We start from the raw sequence: 8,457 nt of genomic DNA on the forward strand, positions 1-8,457 counted from the left end.
ATTGGCGTTGGTGCTCCACCCAACTGACGTTCATTCCAGGTCTCCATCGTGGTCCTCATGCTTGAACCTACTGCAGTAGCACCAATGGCCATCCCACCTGACAGTGCTACTTATCTGATTGGCTGACACCTCTTGGGGGCCAGGATGTGTGTTATGTCAGAGAAATTCCTATGGAAAATTCCCCCTGCAGGAGATAGAAACTTCAGAGACAGCTAGCAGACTTCTGAATTGTGATTTAATTCTGTTTGGGCTGCTGAAAATGGCTGGGTTAGGGTTAGGGTTAGGGTTAGGCTTAGGGTTAGGGTTAGGGTTCAGGTTAGGGTTAGAGTTAGGCTGAGGGTTAGAGTTAGGGTTCGGGTTAGGATTAGGGTTAGGTACCGCTGTATCTGCTGCCCGGGGACAGCCCACTAGTGCGACCATTAAATTAGTGTGTTTTGAGGATGTGCAATGTAGAACATTAATTTGTCATGCAACTTGGTGGATATATATAAAATATATGTTTATATAAATATATATATAAAATATATATATACATATAGAACTTTTTGAAAATGAAATGTTGTGCTCAACGAAGAACACTGGCCTACTGCAGCTACTATGTTGCATTTAAGAAAGCCACAACCCACTTTATGGGGACGCAGAGTCTACTGAGCTCCCTGAGACAATGGATCATATAAAACCTGGATTAAAACCAGAAAAAGGTCATGTTGCCCTGCTCTCGGGTATAAAATATACTGGATTTGAATTAACAGACAGCGACTGCCACAGGGTCAGTAGGGGAAACAGCCTTACCACTTTTTTCTGAAACCTCTCTCAACAAAGCTGAGCCCCGTTTGGGGTTTGAAAACCCACCAGAAGACCTCACTGCTGAAAATCAAGAGTTCTGAAAGGAGGATTGCAACTCAACACCATTGTCATCAGGAGAAAGGAGAACCCACCAGCAATGGCTGCTGAGTGACTGATTCAGTGAAAAACCAAAGGACCAGCAGCCACCCTGGAATGTGACTCTCTAGCTGAGCAAAAGCATTTGGACAATCAGTAAATAACGTTTTTGATTTACTTTATTATTACCTGGATTTAACATCTGATACTTTGTAAAGTTTTATTTCTTTTCTGCATGCCTGGGAAGTTCTGTGTGTGTTTTTTTGCATTCATGGGAAGTTGGATATATCTGCACATTTTAATTTTTTCTGTTAATAATATCTTTACCTGAGTGAGTTTTTGTGACAGAAATAACTCTTTACTTGTTAAGGAATCGGGCTTGCTTTATTCTTACACCAAGCTATGCACAGTTAAGCACATATTGAATTGACAATATCACTTCTTTAAAAATCAAACTATTATAACCATCCGAAGGGTAGGACAAAGGGACGAGTGAGTTCATCTCTCCGAACTTGGTTGTGACAGGTGACAGAATAAACATGAAGCTCATCATCTTTAACCATGCTGCACATGCTAAGCTTCCTGATGGTTATTCGAGTGTAACTAGTTCAATAATATTTCAGATGGGTGAGAAAGGAAAACTTCCCTGGTCTTGGGAAACTAAATAAATAAAAAGGATTAAAGTACTACAGCTGCTGAAACACTGGGTGTTATGGTGACACTGAATTTGGATTCTATTTGTCAAATATTTTAAGTTAGATTGGGTACATTAGGCTCAATGCTCAAGAACTTGGACACCATCCAGGATGGATGCAGCCTGCTAATTGGTTCCGTATCCATGATATCATGTGAGAGTACCTTTAAGAAATGGGTGTTTATAAATGGGTGTGTATATAAATATCTGTAATGAGAGTACCTTTAAGAAATGGGTGTTTACTACTGCATTGGTGTCAGAGAGTGGGTGGAGCGGGGCTGTCTGTCAGCTTTTTACTTTCGTTTAGCTGCAGGGTGTGTTTTAGTTTTGTTTTCAGTGTTGGAGCTGAATCCAGACCAAGCAGGTGTACTGCTGTTCTCTCTGCCATAAAAAGACTATCTCTTGATCATTTGGTGAATTCAGAATTATAAATGTTTTCAGTAGTGACTTTAACCTGATGTGCTTCTGTTGAATGTTTTGTTTTTAACTCGTATGGATGTTAAAAGGAAAGCTTAAAGCATTACTTAGTTTTGTATTCTTTGGGGGTCGTATTTGAATTAATGGTTGCTAAGATGTTCACTGTATGTTTTAAAAAGGTTAACTGGAATTCATGGAATAAACATTGTTTTGCTTCAAAAAATACTTTTCCATTTCTGCTGTACCACACCTGTAGAGTGGGCCATGTGCACCCCATACCACAATCTATTAAAAGTTGTGGGCCAGGTCAACTCCATGATACACTTTGGGGTTCTCTAAACCCTGGCCCATAACAATGAACTTAAACATCCACTCCCTCCATCTCTGACACATAGCATCCGCAGAGTGCGCCATCTGCAAGATCCACTGCAGCAACTCACCAAAACCTCTTCAGGAAAGGTTTCTTAAATCGCAACCTCCACCACATAGAAGAACAAATGCAGCTGGCACATGGGAACACCACCGCCTGCAATTCCTCCAGGTCATACACCATCCTGACTTTGAAATAGATGGCAGTTCCTGCATTGTTGCTGAATCAAAATCCTGGAGCTTCCCATCTATCAGATTTATCACACAGACTGCAGCGGTTCAGAAGGCAGGTTCACTACCATGTCCTCCAATGCAATTAGGGATGAGCAATAAATGTTGGTCTTTCCCGTGTTGCCCACATCCTAAGAATGAATTAAAAAAGAAATGTCACAAGTCATTATCTGATCAACCAGTTTGATTCTAAGCGAGGGGTTTGTCTCTGGACAGAGCCAAGTAATGGTTCATGCCAGCTTTCCACACCATTCCCAGATTTTGTGTAAGTTGGGTGCAATCCAAAGAGAAGAAAATATGTCCTGCACATTTAGGTTTACAAGAATGTTGCCAGGGCTGGAAAAGTTTTGTTACGAGGAGAGATTGGATAGGTTGGGGTTATTTTCCTTGGAACAAAGAAGACTGAGGGGTGACTTCATTGTGGTGGACAAAACTATGAGGGGAAGAGATAGAGTGGGCAGGATGAAAGGGTGGAGAATTCTAGAACCAGGGGACATAGATTCAAGATAAGCGGCAGAAGGTGTAGAGGGGACATGAGGGAGAACCTTTTTACGCAGAGGGTAGCGGGAGCCTGGAATTCGCTGCCCGAGTTGGCGGTGGAGGTGTAGACCCTGAACTCTTTTAAAAAGAAGTGCGGTAAGGTACAGGGCTATGGACCGGGCGCAGGAAGGTGGGGTTAGAAAGGGCACCTGGGTGTCCTCAGGCTGGCATGGACACGATGGACCGAATGGCCCCCTTCTGTGCTTTAATTTTTCCAAGATTCCATGATTCTACATCCATTAAAAAACATTCTACTTTTGCGGATTTCTCGGCAATTTGCTTCACATTGCGAAGGGTTTTGGTGCATTCCAGAATCCCGTTGGAGCAAAGCAAAGACAAAACTGTCACTTCGTTTAATGGTATCTCACATAGAGAACCAAACACCGTCTTTTAACAACCCAGAATCTACTCTTCAAAACATAAAACAGCTCAGAGCACGGGAACAAAAGCAGATTCTTCCAGATTCCAACTTCGGGGGCCTTCAGGACCATTTTTGTAATGGAATCTTACATTGCGCTTATGCCCCAGAACATCCCTTCACTTATCAATCAGCATGTGCTAAGTTGCGTGAATTATTTGATAAAATCCAAATTGAAAATGAAAAAATGAAAATCGCTTATTGTCTCAAGTAGGCTTCAAATGAAGTTACTGTGAAAAGCCCCTAGTCGCCACATTCCGGCGCCTGTTCGGGGAGACTGGTACGGGAATTGAACCGTGATGCTGGCCTGCCTTGTTCGGCTTTCAAAGCCAGCGATTTAGCCCTGTGCTAAACCATTGTAGTTCAATGTCATTTATCATCATTGTTTGATGTAAGTTTGATGGAAGTTGATGAATTCTTGATTTCTCAAGGAATTAAGGGCTATGGAGAGAGAGCGGGTAAATGGAGTTGAAATCAGCCATGATTGAAGGGTGGAGTGGACTCGATGGGCCGAATGGCCTTACTTCCACTCCTATGTCTTATGGTCTTATGGTCTTATATATAAACAAGAAAAAAATTCAGATTCGGAAATTCAGATTCACAATAAGCAGAATTTGAAGTCCCTACCCCCACCCCTTCAGAGGCGGCATTGGTGATCGGGTACGAAGGTCCAGGGAAGATCCCGTCACCTTCCCGGCCCTCTAATTTAGTCCAGGCTCAAGGACGGCCTTTCCACAAAGAGGCCAACAGAGTTCCTTAGGTGTTCACTAAAGGGTCTCCTCCTGCTGCTGCTGGAATTTAACCAGCATCAAGTGGAAGCTATGCCATATGAGCCTACCACAAGCAAACCTGGTTGGATAGGCCTGGGGCCTGGTGGGGGGACACTACTTGTCATTCGTCATTGGGAGTGATGTACTATCAATTACCATGAGACGAGAATGGTGAAACAATCAAGGCTTTATTGCACAAGATGTTGTGCCTCCTGCAGCTGGAACCAGAATGGAAGCAGCGCAGGAGAGCTTACACTTTTATACGCCGCCTGCTGGGAGGAGCCATCAGGCTGGGATTTACTGTGGTACCTGTAATACCGGGAATCCGTAGAGCCCGCAAGAAATTATCCTGAGTCTCCCCCGGGAATTGCTGTCTCGTGGCCAGGAAGTGCCTGGCGTACACTTGATTCACCGACTTGATGTACGGTCCCTTTAGTAGCGCCATGGCTTCTGTGTAGATAGGCGCGTCCCGGATGAGGGGAAAAACTTGAAGGCTCACCCGTGAGTAGAGGACCTGGAGCTTCTGTGGGTCCGAGATTTCTTCAGTGGCTGCTCTGAAGTAGCCTTCAAAACAGGATAGCCAGTGCTCGAAGGTGGACGTGGCGTCGGCTGCGTGAGGGTTCAGCTCCAGGCAATCAGGCTTGATTAAGATGTTCATCTTTAAAAAATCTTGTGCAATAAATTGATGTACCGTCAATCACCACGAGACGAGAATGGTGAAACAATCGAGGCTTTATTGCACCAGATGTTGTGCCTCCTGCAGCTGAAACCAGAATGGGAGCAGCGCAGGAGAGCATACACTTTTATACGCCGCCTGCTGGGCGGAGCCAGAAGGCTGGAATTTACTGTGGTACCTGTAATACAGTATCAGTACCGTAATACATGTAGTGTGTTACCAGTGGTGTTTACCACAGGGAGACACCCATTGTTGGGAAAAGAGGGACACAGAAATGACTCCATTTCCTTTAAATCAACCTCCTTGCCCCACCCCCTCACCGGGTTCTCCCTGTATGGCCATGGCGATTGTCTGTCTGGATCACGGGCCGCACTGCAGTACCGGCAGTAGCCACTGCTCCCAGAGGGGCTGCTGATACTGAACAGTTGCTGGCCTCTGATTGGGCGGCAGCACTTGTAGGTGAGACATCCGCCCCCACATCAAGATTTCAGTGGGGGAGCGGGAGTGGGTAACGCCCCTCACAGGAGCTGGGACACCCGACGTTGACCAGGTAGGTGTCCAACTGGGATAAAATAAAAATGACTGTGGTGGTTGATGTGTCAGGTGCTCTGGATCCGTGGAACACATACAGGCCACCAACACTTAAAATAGTACAACACTATTTTATTAAGTTAGAAACTGTTGAACATACTTTCACTGTGGACTAACACGATGTTAGATTAAACTAAAGGCATACGCCTGTCCTAACCAGTCTATGCACTCAGCACATAGTGAGGATCTGTGCTGTAAGCTCCGTCCTTGTAGGAGGCTGCATCCCGAATGAGCGGGAACTCTGATGCCCCCTGTCTTTATAGTGAGTGTGCTCTAACTGGTGATTGGGTGCGGTGTTGTGTGTGTTGATTGGTCTTGCTGTGTGTCCATCAGTGTGTGTGTCTGCACCATGACATACTGGTGTATATTATGACAGTGGTGTTTTCCAGTTTTCCACGAGTTGGATGGGACCCCCGATATTTCTACTATTCAAACATTAAAGCTGGAATGCCCAATTAAAAATGATTTTTCGGAACCTATCCTGTGTTCAGAATGACCTAAAAAATGTTGTACTTAATTTTGAAGTGGAAAGATTTTATGTATGATTATTGAACCAAAAACAAGGCCCAATCATGGTTGAATGCTTGAGAAAACTATGGAACAATATTGTCTGGGAATATAGCTCTGTATAATCACATTCCTGTGCACAGCAGAAGTGTATCCCATGACGTTTTCTATAAGCAGCATGTACATCACAACATGGGAGTGGAGCATTGGGTTGCATCTGTGTTTTGGGAAAGCCAAAATATCCTCAAAATAGCCATGTTTTCTCAGAGGTTACAGCAGATTGTGCAAAGGAAGTTTATTCCTCCATTAACCACAAATGATGATGATGCCCCCAAAATGCATGGACCAGGCAGGAAAACAAAATTTCACTGAGGGGGTCGACAGTGATTCCGCTCACTTGCCCTGCCCGTCTAAATCCTGGTTGAGGCGGGGATGTGGGGGAAGCGGGGTAAGGGGTGATAAGGATGGATATTCCACATAAAGGTAAAGTCGCCAAAGTCCCAGGTGACCTGAGGCTGCTTTTCCCTTTGACGAGGAGAGCTAACTGGTGGTGATTTACCCTGAGGATCACCACACCTCAGGCGAGGGGCAAGGTTGAGAAGGCGGGGCCTTCATGACTAACCTCAGCCAGTGCGGCATAGGTTTACATAGAATTTACAGTGCAGAAGGAGGCCATTCGGCCCATCGAGCCTGCACCGGCCCTTGGAAAGAGCACCCCACTTAAGCCCACAACTCCACCCCATACCAGTAACCCAACAACCCCACCCAACCCCTTTGGACACTAAGGGCAATTTATCATGGCCAATCCACCTAACCTGCACATCTTTGGACTGTGGGAGGAAACCGGAGCTCCCGGGGGAAACCCACGCAGACACGGGGAGAACTTGCAGACTCCACACAGGCAGTGACCCAAGCTAGGAATCGAACCTGGGAACCTGGAGCTGTGAAGCGACAGTGCTAACCCCTGTGCTACCGTGCTGCCCGGCATATTCCACATATCCCCAGATCAATGGAAAAGGCTGATCCAGGCCGGGATTCCTATGTTCCTCAGCACCAATGACCCTCTCAGGAGGTCTATAGGCAGACCATGCCAGCTGGGAGCTGCCTCGAGTCCCATATGCTGGCATTTAGAAAGCTAAGCTTGAGATGATCAACCTTCAGGGAATTGTTCCCCCTAATCTCCAGGGACCTAGGCTCCAACTGGAGCTAAAGACAGGTGCTACCGAGCCCTTGATATCTTTGGACATTCGGCATCTGTGAATGGAGCAGGCTAATTAATCGAGGGTGGCATCATTGCTGAGGTCGACTCTACCCTCATCCGAATTGAGATAAGGCAACCTCCTCAAAAGAGGTCACTGCACATATAAGACAGGTTTTTCTCTTAGTTTGCATCTGTATATTGTTATTTCATGTACAGAATGGAACAATAGTTTTCCACTTGCAGATCATTCTCTGTACTCAGTCTGTGTTAACTGCAATATACCAAAGTGGTGCTGTACAACGTCTGCCTAAATATGGAAAACCATTATTTCTACAAGGAAACATTGCCTTGCTGTCAGTTATGGCTCCTTACTGCTCTTTTTCATACCCCATTTTGATATAAAATAATAAATGATTCAACAAACCCAAAGCCTCATGTTTACAATAATATAGACTCCAGCTTGAATATGTGACTAAGGGACTTGACCTGTCAGATCCAGACTTTCCCCCTCCCCCACCCCAACTCAGCCTCGCCATTTCTGCTACCCTCAGCTGCTCTCACTTCCGACAGCTGGTCTTTCTTTCAACCCCAATAAATCTCGAACTGACTTTCTAAAGCAAACACCATTGAGGACAATGATCCTTCCAATAACATTTTGTCAGCTCCAATCACCTCAGAATTATGAAGTTGACTACCCGCAACAGCTGGCCTCTCCACAGTCCCTTGCTCTTGTTTCCTCATCTCCCGTAAGAGACCCGTCCACGTTGCGGAGACTGGCAGGTTACATCATAGCTGCAAAAGCAAACACAGCAGTTACTTTTCAAAACAAGAACTGCGCTGCCCGCTTGTCTGCGTTTGTCGGGACAGGGATTCGCCGGAGTTGTGAGAAAAAGGATTCGCGTTGAACAACTGGGCCAATTTTGCTTCATTCATCACCCTGCTCGATTCCAATTCCACGGCCAAAAAAACAAGTTAACGATAAATTAATCCTGACAGAGATTTCACAAAAACAATGCACGATTATAATATGTTAGCACTGTTGCTGTTGGATCCCATAGGATTTTGTGCCCGACGCTGAAACATGACCCGATCGGTTGAACTTTAATTGACTTCATTGACTGAACACAGTGCTATGCTTTACAATATGGAAATAAATCGCAG

General features: G+C 45.2%; 1 long non-coding RNA gene across 1 annotated transcript; it reads right to left on the reverse strand.

Moving 5' to 3' along the window:
- Positions 1-1,150: 1,150 nt before the first annotated feature.
- Positions 1,151-8,085, reverse strand: LOC140387658 (uncharacterized). The gene is made up of 3 exons (XR_011933933.1): positions 7,969-8,085; positions 4,821-4,990; positions 1,151-2,724 (listed from the first exon to the last, which is right to left on the reverse strand). It is a non-coding gene; the product is annotated as an uncharacterized lncRNA (long non-coding RNA).
- Positions 8,086-8,457: the final 372 nt, after the last annotated feature.

Source organism: Scyliorhinus torazame, chromosome 13 (assembly GCF_047496885.1).
Source record: "Scyliorhinus torazame isolate Kashiwa2021f chromosome 13, sScyTor2.1, whole genome shotgun sequence".
Lineage (NCBI taxonomy): Eukaryota > Metazoa > Chordata > Chondrichthyes > Carcharhiniformes > Scyliorhinidae > Scyliorhinus > Scyliorhinus torazame.